The sequence below is a fragment of the Taudactylus pleione genome, unplaced genomic scaffold (assembly GCF_031769625.1).
Source record: "Taudactylus pleione unplaced genomic scaffold, aTauple2 ptg000585l, whole genome shotgun sequence".
NCBI classification, from domain to species: Eukaryota; Metazoa; Chordata; class Amphibia; order Anura; family Myobatrachidae; genus Taudactylus; species Taudactylus pleione.
In genome coordinates, this window is record NW_028284987.1 from 5,159,487 (window position 1) to 5,172,676 (window position 13,190).

At 42.0% G+C, this 13,190-nt stretch overlaps 1 protein-coding gene across 3 annotated transcripts in view; it reads left to right on the forward strand.

Moving 5' to 3' along the window:
• The window catches only part of CTPS2 (CTP synthase 2), a 234,169-nt gene extending 225,439 nt beyond the window's left edge, over positions 1–8,730 (forward strand). For all 3 annotated transcript variants that reach the window (XM_088453684.1, XM_088453685.1, XM_088453687.1), the window contains one exon: positions 8,398–8,730. The gene's annotated coding sequence lies outside the window, so the exon portion shown is untranslated. The remainder of the gene's footprint in view (positions 1–8,397) is intronic.
• Positions 8,731–13,190: the final 4,460 nt, after the last annotated feature.

Genomic DNA, 13,190 nt, shown 5'->3' on the forward strand with positions numbered 1-13,190 from the left:
CAACCCGAAAAGCTTAAATACTTAGAGGTTTACATCATTATTCATATCCAAATTTATATTCAGCTAATTTTCCAAGATTGTTTACCTCTATTAGATAAGACCTGTCATCCTGGAACAAATTATACATATCTTGGTTTAGTCACATGGGTGTGGAAATATGTCTGTTTTGCCCCGCTTGCTTTTCCGTACATATTCCCAAGAAAATAGTAACACACCTTCAAGGTGAAATATCTGACTTTATTTGGGAGGGCAAAAAACTACTGTCAAAATGCAAATACTGCAGAAACACCACACTTCTGAGGGGTTCGATATGCCAGATCTGCTTTTAAATATTATCGTGCAGTGCACCATGTATACACCGGCATGCCCCCCCTGTGAGCAAAGTATGGACAACTATAGAAGCAGATACTTTATCTATGTACTCGCTATCTAGTCTTCTCTGGTGCTCACCCTTAAATCACCCTGCTTCAGTGTTCTTATATCCAACATTTTGCTTGACTTTAGTCCACTGGATTTTAGTACTAGGCTTTATCACCTACGTTCCTACCACCCCTTATTGGTCTCTCTTTGGAACAACTGCACGAGGTCTAGACCACCGGTTATTTTACTATTGGACCCACCAGAATATTCTTTTACCCCACTGCGCACCTTCCCTGACATTGCTAGTTTGCAAACTCGATTCTCCCTCCCAAATAGGGTTTTCTACCAATATTTACAGATACAATACTTTTATCACACCCTCATGAAGAACTCCACTATTACCATTAGCACTCCTATTGAATCACTGTGCAGACAGTCGCAAATACTAAGGGACTCTCTTCTAATTACTATCTATCACTCCCCTATAACCTTTCTCAAAAAGAAGCCCATGAACTGGCCTGGGAACGAGATGTGAGTGAGACATTGACCCACTAGGAATGGGCCGATATTAGTTTGCAAACAGCTTCTAAAGTCCTCAGCACAGTATTAAGTTCACTGCAGCTATTATATAGTCCTGGTCAATCCTTGCACAGAGTTATGTTAGATTATAGTACACTATTGAAATATTTATGTCAGTGTGGGAGTTGTTCATCCCCTGAGTAACTGTAGTAAGATAATGAAGTTACCATATCTTTCTTACAATCAGAAGACATATTGGGGGTTATTTAAGAACACGAAAATATGTAATCCAATCCTGTACTGTGATATTGGGGAACTTTCAGATTGTGTACTTGATTATTATATTGTTCATTCTCTGATCCATTGTTGTAATGTGCACTACTGCATACTCGCCTTGTCTCCCGGAACGGGCGGGAAGCTCCCGACAATCGGGTGGTGCACCTGGCTGCCCGGAAAAGCGGAGAAGTCTCCCAGCCGGCCACATCCCCCCGCACTCCCACACACACACATTCTGGCAGCAGAGGGGTGGGTGCGGTGAGGCAATGACACTATTCGCACTGAATTGTGTCATTGTGGCCCCACCTCCTGCTTCACAATGCCGATAATCTCGGCATTGTGGGGCGGGGCCACGATGATGCGGTCATGCCCCCTGCTCCACCCCTGATGCAGCGTCTTTTCAACCGGCACGTCCCCTATGCCATGTCACGCCCATCCCGGAGGGGGCAGCCAGTATGCACTACTGTAGCTTGCTTCTGTTATTTACTCACATATGCATGCTTAGTTCTGGGAATCCAACACCTTAATTGTGGTATATAAGAAACTAACACTCAGTTAGACTCTAGTCTGTCCTGGAATCAGAGAACTGTCTGGCAGAGATTGCATTCCTGTGCAAGTTCTCCCTGTTAAAGCAAACACGTGTGCAAAATCACGATCTCGCATTGGAATAGACAACAAAACACACAAATAGGAGTCAACAGACCATCAAACCAACACGCAAGTACTTTCCATATACAGGAAAACAACTCATGGATTTACCGTATATACTCGAGTATAAGCCGAGTTTTTCAGCACATTTTTTGTGCTGAAAAAGCCCCCCCCCCCCCCCCCCTCGGCTTATACTCAAGTGATGCTCCAGGACCAGCGGGCCGCGGTGCAGACTGTCTCTCTGTGACACAGCTGCACCGCGTGTGTAGCGCTGACCGGATGGAGTTCGGTCAGCACTGCACAGTGCCAAACACACAGCCGCCGGCAACGGCAGCTGTGTGTTGTAATTAGCAGCCGATGAGAGTCTGTCAGACTCTCATCGGCTGCTGCTGCTCCCACTGCGGGAGCCATCTTCCGGCACCCGCAGTGGGTAATGGGAGAGACGTCATGATGTCATGACCTCTCCCATGATGCAAAGTGGCCGGAGGAGCCGGTAGCAGCGTCGGGACCAGGAGCGGGGTTTCAGGTAAGTGTTTTTTTTTATTTTTTTATTGCGTCTCTCTCTACTGGGGGGGGAGCTACTACTGGGGGCAGTACCAGGGGGGGATATTACTACTGGGAGCACTACCAGGGGGGGATTACTACTGGGGGCACTACCAGGGGGGATTACTACTGGAGGCACTAGCAGGGGGGGATTACTACTGGGGACTCTACCAGGGGGGGATATTACTACTGGGAGCACTACCAGGGGGGATTACTACTGGGGACAGTACCAGGGGGGAGGATTACTACCAGTAGCTGCTGCATTTCCCACCCTAGGCTTATACTCGAGTCAATAAGTTTTCCCAGTTTTTTGTGGTAAAATTAGGTACCTCGGCTTATATTCGGGTCGACTTATACTCGAGTATATACGGTACTAAGAATCGTGTTTAAAATCAATAGAGCATGGAGCAGAATAGAAGAAACCAATAAAAGTGCCTGTTTGCTGCGTGTTATGACGAAGCACTGCATACAGTAGATTAGTGCAATCTGTGCAGTGCTTCTGTGTTATAGGTGTAATAAAGGTTAAATATTTAGAAAACAAATGGTGAGAGGTGCCCCCCACAAAGCATAACCAGCCGCTGACCTCTGAGACTGTTCCGGTATAAGAAAATAGAGGGGAAAAAACAGGCATGTTGTTCCCCCTATTTTGCAATAACCAGCACAGGGCTGAACCAAATGGGGTGGTAATGCTACAGCACACGCGAGTCTCAGAGATGACCAGCATGTTTTTCATACCCGTACACGATTCTCCCCTTATTGAGAGTCACCTGTATTTCTGTGTGAAGCGAAGTATTGAAATATAGTGCATATGAATTAAAGCAATTGTTTCTTTAACCAAATCCCTTTGTCTTCACTGCAACCCGAACCTTTGAATGTTTCCACTGGTTACATTGTACTTATGTGTAACAGCTCCAGTATCTACCTGGTTCATACAGAGGTCTATGCCTACATTCCACTTTTCTTTTGAGAACTGAAATGTAAAATCTTAATTTGTGGTCTTATAAATCCATGTGGAAACATGAATGCCTTCCTCCCAGCTGTATCAAAATGCTCTTCAGTTGTACAAGCCTAGAACAACTCCAAATTACTGGCAATGCTCTCTCTGCCAATTGAATCTCATGTACATACAGTATGTTGCTCTGCAAAGCCTTATCAGTCGCTATAAAGATTTAGGGAGGGATTCAATTAGAGGCGAAAAGCCGTGTTCGGCGAAACTTTTTCCCCTATTACAACTTTTCGCCTGTCTGCAACTTATCTCCAAATTCAATTCTGGGCCAGTTCGCCTAAGAGGAAACTCAATGCACTGAAACAGGCGGAAAAGTACCTCCAATGAATGGCAGGCGGAAAAAAAAGCAAAATCTTTATTCTGGAGTGCAAATGTGAGGAATTACCCTTTGGAAACCTCCCCCAAGCCCCCCCCCCCCCCCCCCAAAGGACAAATCAGCCAAAAAAAAAATTCCTTAGAATACCCCAAAAAAGACATGCCATTTTTGGGGCAAAAATAAAAAAGTGGGGGGACAAGTACAAAAAGTAGCAAAATAGGTTTCTTGGGGGGCTGTATGGATGGAAGAGGTGTTTTTAGGATTGCTGGTGCATGCAGCAGGTGGATTTTTCTCATTTTTAAAAAGTGCACTTTAGAGACACAAAAATATTCTAGCACCCATTTTCAAGTACCCCACATTTGACTGGACTATTTATTTTCACCAAAAATACTGTTTTCTATTATTCTTCAACACTCTTACAAATATGCTTCTAGAAAGCATTTAACACAACTTAAGGACACAAAGTATGTTTATTAGGGCTAATAGGCTGTATCCCCTTTAGAATGTAAGCTCTTACGAGCAGGGCCCTCTACCCTCTTGTGCTTCTCCTTACTCTTACTCTACTTTCATCTACTTCTTACTCCCCACTAGGGCACCTAACACTTGGTTACTTTGCTTTGTTGCTTATCTGGGTGTTATGGTCGCTACTGTAGCAATGTATATTAATCATGTTCCTTGTCCTGTATAGTATAGTACTGTAAGTCACTGGTCAACCTATTTGTACTTTGTAAGGCGCTGCGGAACACTTGTGGTGCCATATAAATAAATGATAATAATAACAGTACACAGTTGTAATGATTTCCAGTGTCAGTGCATATTATTTTGGTGTACAGACTGATTCCCCCATTCTATTCAGTACTTTCCGTCTGTTATTATTATTATTATTACCAGTTATTCATATAGCTCACACATATTCAGCAGCGCTTTACAGAGAATATTTGGCCATTCACATCAGTCCCTGCCCCAGTAGAGCTTACACTCTATATTCCCTACCACATGCTCACACACATACACACTAGGGGTAATTTTGTTAGGAGTCAGTTAACCTAAGAGTATATTTTTGGAGTTTGGGAGGAAACTGGAGCACCCGGAGGAAACCCACGCAAGCTCAGGGAGAATATACAAACTCCACACAGTTTGGGCCATAATGGGTGTCGAACCCATGACCTCAGTGCTGTGAGGCAGTAATGCTAACCATTACACCGTCTGTGCTGCCCTGTTATGCATTTGCCTATTTGCGTTTTCGCCTATTCTGTAATAGAATAGGGCGAATTGCGGGGACGCGCATGCCACGAGTTTGCGTCTCAGACAAAATTGGCGGAAAGTACAATAGGCGAAAAGTTTCTGACTTTTCACGTCTAATTGAATACGGGCTAAATTTACTAAAGGTTGAGTTTGGTTTATTGGTTATTGGTTTTCTGTCGGTTTTGCAATCAGCCCATTTACTAAAGACAAAATAAATGAGGACAGGCTAATACCCCTTTTGCACCGACATTAAAATCCCAGATTTTTGCACGTGAATTCGCCTCAACCCTGGATTTTAGTCAGTGTAAATGGATCCACCCAGGTCTAGTGACCCGGGGATCCAACTTGGGTAGCTTGCTGGGTTGGGCACAGGTCCTTTCCGTGTCGAGTCACGATGACCCAGATCGTTCTGCATGCTATCCGATTGGGCGGATTTAGGAACCCTTGAAGACTACATCATCTCCAAGCATCCGGGACTTTGGTATAAAAGGGGTATGATTGGTCAGAGCGTGGAAACTGACGCGTACTGACCAATCAGCACATCGCCCATTCAGTCCTACGGAGAGTGTCCCTGAGTGACATCTCATAAGCGACTGGACCGGTGGAAAAGCAGTAGTGATGTTTTTTGTTTTGCCAAGATTCGGGATGCTTAATGGACCGAAGAAGACGTAACCCCTTCATATTGTAAATAATAAACTGATGAACAAGGGTGTTGTAAAAATATGAAAAAAATGCGCTTCAATACCAGGTGCAGCTAGAACATTTAAAATAGAGGTCACAAAGCTCTATCTCATCAGAAACAACAAATACACAGTAAAAAGTTCCAGCTCTCCCTACTAAGCCAATAGTCCAATAATTCAGGTAAACAGACATTTCAATGTTCATGGGTTATTCCACATCAAAAAATTCTTCTCTTATTGCATATAGTACAGTATAATGAGAGCATGTAGTACAGTATAGTGAGAGCATATAGTACAGTATAGTGAGAGCATATAGTGCAGTATAGTGAGAGTATATAGTACATGTGTAGAAGCAAATTTAAACATTTTTTTTCCCAATTCTGAGTTGGTCGGATCTGTATTTGTGCGAAATGCCCGACAAAGTAACCGCACGGAACTGTTCTGTCTTGTGAGAGTGTCTTGGCTGTGTAGCTTGAGTTCCGTGCTATTAAGAGCCAAGCATACGGAGAATGGAAGCCTATATCAGACAGATCTCAGGCACACAGCATGTGGCTGGTACAGGTGCTGACAATAATGACAACGCTTTTGGATGTGGACGACAGAAAAAGTGGACAGAGCAGCTTCCCGCTTGTGGCAGCACTGATCCCCACATTAGCCCTATGGAAACTTGCATTAATACAAGGTAGTAAATCAGGTTTCTATGGCATCACTTAAACACAACCACTTTGTTTCTAACTCAGAATCAGCCCCATTATCTGGTGATTACCAGACAATAACTACTAAAGGGGCAAGAAACTAGTTTACATCATGTGACCAGACTAGTTACTTCCGGATAGACGCAGCTCCTGGACTAGGTAATAAACATATTTGTTATCCATTTTACAATATTTAAAATTATTGAAAGAAGGTTATAATGTTATGATAAATGTGCTTGCCTTCCTATAGGTTTTTATATGATAATTTGTGTGCGGCTTCGTTATTTTTATGTACAGTATTATTGACACAGCTTTTCGTCATGTGTAATTAACAACTGGGCATAAATCTCTGGGACTTATGGGCAACACTCACATTTGCTTCTGAGGAAACTGAGGGTTATCAGTGAAACGCATTAAGCAGCCTAACTATTTATTGGAGACCCCAAGAATTCCCTGTACTGCGCTAATCCAGAACCTGATAAAGGATCTTTTTAACTACAGCCGGCCAAGCACTTCCTACAGCATCACACCTTGCTATACACTCTTTATGAATATTTTTATTGGACTGGTAATTCAATCTTCATTCATCTTATTTAGTAGGTACAGCAGTAACAACTTTCTCTATATCTGGGCACTAACATTAGGTACCCAGCCTTGCTCTCAAATAGCAGTCTAATATTTGGGATTATATTTATGGTCTCAATTATATTGTTTTGAATATTGTCCTTGTTGTTTTTATGATGTGGTCCTAATGGGATTTTGTTCCTTAATATGCATTATTTTTTGATGCTCTAGAATAAATTGTCAGCCTAGCCGCACGCTGCAATGCAATTTTATTGAGTTAATTTATATTTAGCGCTGTATACACCCCCGTTTTTTTGTTAAGATAGGACAAATGTTTCCACCCGCCACCCATCACATTTGCCTACTTTTGATTTCTCTCCAGCTGGGGGACACAGCTGACCCCAGACGGGGGCGGTACTGGGTGCTTCATGATGCGTGGCATAATGCCACACATCACAGGTTTATAAAGCAATTCTAATAGAATTGCATCATACTGACATTGCCCCCTCCTCACAGACCCACGATTTTTGGCATTATTCTCCCCCATCCCGCATCCATGGACAATGTTGGGAAGGAATATTGTGCCCTATTTTTCAGTAGCACACAGTTATATAGCTACAAGAGAGTTGCACTATTTGAAAAACTGGACTCCCCTCTTTCAAATGTGGGTGCCATTAGATGTACAGGTGTCATTATGGGGGTGATAAGGTACCTGCCACCCATATACAGATAATGTATGTTTTTTGTAACGTAGGGTACTATTATCTAATGGTCACAGGTGATCACCAGACAATAGCTAATAGGAAGCCGCATCATTTAGTAGATCGGAACACCCTCTGTTACATGTGTATGTCCCTGAATTTATGAAAGCCAGGCTGGTGGAGATCGTTCCCCTTCCCTAGACTCTGTTATTTTTCCATGGTGTATGGTTACTGTCTGGTTATCACACTGATCACCAGACATTAGCTTTTATGGGGCACCTATTTTAAAAAAGGGGAGACCCCTTTTCAAACTAAGGGTTCCCATATCTTTGTACAGTAGGTGAAATGGTTGGATAAATATAGGGACTTAAAGTCCTTACACCATACATTTCTTTATTTTCATTCTCCCTGATGTGCATCGCCGGCTGCCAGGAGACCCAATGGTTACCAAGACCGGAGGGGGTCTGGTATTTTAATTTATTTTCTACTGCCCTGATCGCTGTAGTGGACTAGTATGACAGTCATAAGGTATATGCGGAGGAGGAGCCCCACTTGTCCTCTACAATGAAAGTGTTCCAATACACAAACATTAACTTTAATGAACATATTTGTCCCACAATAACTGCATACCTGTAAACAGTCTCAATTTAAATAATTACTGGCTTAATAAAGACTAAAGCCCCAGTCTGCTGAAAACATAGCCTTACTCTGCTTAATCCATATAACACCTATTGTATGCGGAATCTGGCCGTTTTTGGACAATACATCCCGCTTTTCTAGTAACCAATTCACTCGCTTGCAATAAACTTAATTTCTAACCTATTTTTGTTTGTTTTTTCACCAGAGCAAAAGCTGCCCAGAAATTACCTACCAGGAACAGAATCTCGTGTCAAAATCATGACCTCACAAATACAGATCCATTCTTTTGCTTAAAAGGATATAATGATTAATATAAAGAACATTACAATATATTTTGTGGTTTAGAAAAACAGTGCCTTCTGGTGTGCTCTTACATGACACTGGTTACTGTGCTATAGACCTACAACTTGGAGACAGGTAAAAATTCAGGTGTTTTGACTGGTTGTTCCTTTACAAAAAGCAAATGTTGAAAAATGCTGCATCCATCATTTGTACCGTTATCTTCAAGCCAAGATTAAAGACAGACCGTTTATGTCAAGTGCTGCAAATGTTAATGATTTGAGAGATCTTTGGTGCCCCTGAACTTGGAGATTTTGTGAAGCATGTTGGAGGCACAGCTACGCCCCATTGCCCACGGTCAGGTTGCACCATCTTGGGGGGTATGTTGGCCCCTCTCTGTGTTTCCAGATGTTTAGCAATGACTGACTGTTATGTATTATAGAATACAAAATAAGTGTGACAGTAGTGGGCAGGTCTTTGGTTGAATTAAAAACAAAAAAAAGAAAGTAGATGGTCTGTGATTTGTCATTAAAAGCAAGCGCTTAATATTATGTATAATGCAGTGCTTGAAGTGTGCCAGTATACAGCGGTATGATATACCGGCACTTCCTTCGAGCACCGAGCCCTGCTGTGCCTCCCATTGCCCGCCATGAAGATGTTTGTTCTTGCAAAAAGAAAAATTGCAAGAACAAACCGGTTTCCATGGAAAGAGCGCAGCACACAGCGCAGCCATCATTATTAATCTGGGACTGTCCGCGAGCTAATTGGAACTCGCGGACAGACAGCCAATCAGGAGCAGCCGCAGCGGCGGCTCTTGATTGGCTGCCGGTCCATGAGCTAATTAGCTAACGGACAGCCCCAGATTAGAAATGATGGCGGCGCTGTGTGCTGCTCTCTTTCCATGGAAACCACGTTCCTCCTAATTCTGGACCCGGCCGTCAATATGTGGCTGTGCCCCCATGAGCGCCGCTGGCCCACCCACCGCCGCGTAGGCAAAACTGTTCACAGTATAAAACAAAGGGGAGGGGACTGCGCTCTACCACTGTAGTCAGGTAAAATATTGGTAGCTGATGTGTGTGGTGAGGGCACTACGTACCTCACTTAAAATATGCACCAGTGAAAACCTAAACACTCAGCGCTTACCTTTACCTGATTTCTGTACCTATACAACCGTAGATAGTGTGTATGTCTACAGTTCTGTATGTAACCAAATGTAATCGTAATATATAGGAAATAAAAATAATAATAAGTATAAAACCAATGATATAATATATAGGATGTCAAGCAATAAGAATTTATGCAAGATAAACCAGCATACGATATATGGAAAAAACTAAATATAAACCATGTATCTGATAAAGGACAAATTTATTGAAGTTTATCAAGTAAACAGAAAAAATATTAAAAAATCCCAAGCATGCAAGGGAATGGGGTCTGTAGCGACAACTATTTCTAATCACAATTATGGAATAGAAATAATAAGGGAATGTCCCTTAGTATAGGAGTATTCTATAGAGGGTATAAAATAGGGGGGGGGGATCTGACCTAATTTAAATGTCTGTGCAATCCAAAAGACCAGACTATACTGGTTCTAAAAACATAACATATAACATATAACATAGACGTATAGAAGACACTGTTAGTCAGTGCACAGGGGGATACGCTGAGTAGCGTTTTACTCGCCCTGTAGTAAATATTTACATATACACAGTGAAGAGGTTCAATTGTGTCCAACAGGTGGATAAAGTCCTGTAATGTCTGTGGGGGAATGCCCCTTCAAAGCCAAGCCATGGGGTCCGTAGAGTGTGAAGTGGGGATGCGGGTATGATCAGGGTCCTGATCTGCGTGTCCGCTATGGATCCTAGGTAAATTACCTTTCGTTTTGCTCGTGGATGTCTCTCCTGGACTCCGGAAATAAACCAAGGTCCCGAAGTGCTGGGGGTCTGCCGGTAGACTACCAGGACGGCCGCGATGTGCACTGAGCGGCTCGTGCTGGGATCGATGATTCTGCAATCGACGCGTTTCACCTGATGGCTTCCTCAGGATAGCAGATAACATGATCCTCCAGCCTGGGCTCTTTTTATGCAGTCTTGCTATGATGCCATTTCGGCCATTTTGAAAATGGGCTATTATAGCGTGATTAGCCCTTCTCATGTTTGTTCTTATAGCAGTGTTGTACAGGTCGTTTTAACCAGGTGTTAAAGGCTTTATCTTCTTAGTTAGGAGAGTGCATGTATATATATACATATATATATATATATATATATATATAAAAAAATAGAAGACATAACTATACAAAGAGGACATTACATAAAACATAGAATGTGTTTAGCACAGAAATAAAACATCAATAAATTTAAAATATTATGCTATAAAATATTGGTCAGATTTTTTAAAAAACATCTCATAGAATACGCTCCTAGGGCTAATTAAATAATATATGAAAACTTTGTAGAGAGTACATCCTCCAATCTACAGGGAGGGGGGGGGGGAGGTAGTATTGCTACTCTTAGCTCTATTGGTGGTCTAAAATATTGGTCTAGATCCTTAGGATGGGAGATGACCAACTCCCTGTTGGTGACTAGGATATGTCTAAATCACTGAACCCAAAGGGGGGGGGGGGGGGAGGGGGTTATGATGTATATATACATATAATGTCTATGTGCATGTATTGGATGGTAATGGCATATCATAGTGCACACACTGACTGTGGAGTAAGTTATATGGAATAGGGCAAGTGGGAGGTGGATAATGAAAAGGTTCGAAGTGAAGGGACCTATAGCAAATAGTATTACCTAAGAAATGGTGCAATTTCCATATCAATATTCAAGCCTCTTGGGGTGAGGGTTCCCATTTCGTATATGGTTCTAGTTTCTTCTCTACTGAGAACTTCATCTATATTCCCTCCTCTCCATGGTAGCACTATATTCTTCAATCCAACAAATTGTAAATCTTTTGGGTTCCTATTATGCTTTTCTTTGAAATATAATTGGACGCTGTGATTATGTAATTTGCCATTACATTTCAAAGAAAAGCATAATGGCAACCCAAAAGATTTACAATTTGTTGGATTGAAGAAGATAGTGCCACCATAGAGAGGAGGGAATATAGATGAAGTTCTCAGTAGAGAAGAAACTAGAACCATATACGAAATGGGAACCCTCACCCCAAGAGGCTTGAATATTGATATGGAAATTGCACCATTTCTTAGGTAATACTATTTGCTATAGGTCCCTTCACTTCAAACCTTTTCATTATCCTCCTCCCACTTGCCCTATTCCATATAACTTACTCCACAGTCAGTGTGTGCACTATGATATGCCATTACCATCCAATACATGCACATAGACTTTATACGTATATACATCATAACCCCCTTCCCCCCCCCCCCTTTTGGGTTCAGTGATTTAGACATATCCTAGTCACCAACAGGGAGTTGGTCATCTCCCATCCTAAGGATCTAGACCAATATTTTAGACCACCAATAGAGCTAAGAGTAACACTATTACCTCCCCCCCCTCCCTGTAGATTGGAGGATGTACTCTCTACAAAGTTTTCATATATTATTTAATTAGCCCTAGGAGCGGATTCTATGAGATGTTTTTTAAAAAATCTGACCAATATTTTATAGCATAATATTTTACATTTATTGATGTTTTATTTCTGTGCTAAACACATTCTATGTTTTATGTAATGTCCTCTTTGTATAGTTATATCTTCTATTTTTATATATATATATGTATACATGCACTCTCCTAACTAAGAAGATAAAGCCTTTAACACCTGGTTAAAACGACCTGTACAACACTGCTATAAGAACAAACATGAGAAGGGCTAACCACGCTATAATAGCCCATTTTCAAAATGACCGAAATGGCATCATAGCAAGACTGCATAAAAAGAGCCCAGGCTGGAGGATCATATTATCTGCTATCCTGAGGAAGCCATCAGGCGAAACGCGTCGATTGCAGAATCATCGATCCCAGCACGAGCCGCTCAGTGCACATCGCGGCCGTCCTGGTAGTCTGCCGGCAGACCCCCAGCACTTCGGGACCTTGGTTTATTTCCGGAGTCCAGGAGAGACATCCACGAGCAAAACGAAAGGTAATTTACCCAGGATCCATAGCGGACACGCAGATCAGGACCCTGATCATACCCGCATCCCCACTTCTCACTCTACGGACCCCAGGGTTTGGCTTTGAAGGGGCATTCCCCCACAGACATTACAGGACTTTATCCACCTGTTGGACACAATTGAACCTCTTCACTGTGTATATGTAAATATTTACTACAGGACGAGTAAAACGCCACTCAGCGTATCCCCCTGTGCACTGACTAACAGTGTCCTCTATACGTCTATGTTATATGTTATGTTTTTAATACCAGTATAGTCTGGTCTTTTGGATTGCACAGACATTTAAATTAGGTCAGATCCCCCCCCCCCCCCTATTTTATACCCTCCATAGAATACTCCTATACTAAGGGACATTCCCTTATTATTTCTATTCCATAATTGTGTCTAGAAATAGTTGTCGCTACAGACCCCATTCCCTTGCATGCTTGGGATTTTTTTATATTTTTTCTGTTTACTTGATAAACTTCAATAAATTTGTCCTTTATCAGATACATGGTTTATATTTAGTTTTTTCCATATATCGTATGCTGGTTTATGTTGCATAAATTCTTATTGCTTGACATCCTATATATTATATCATTGGT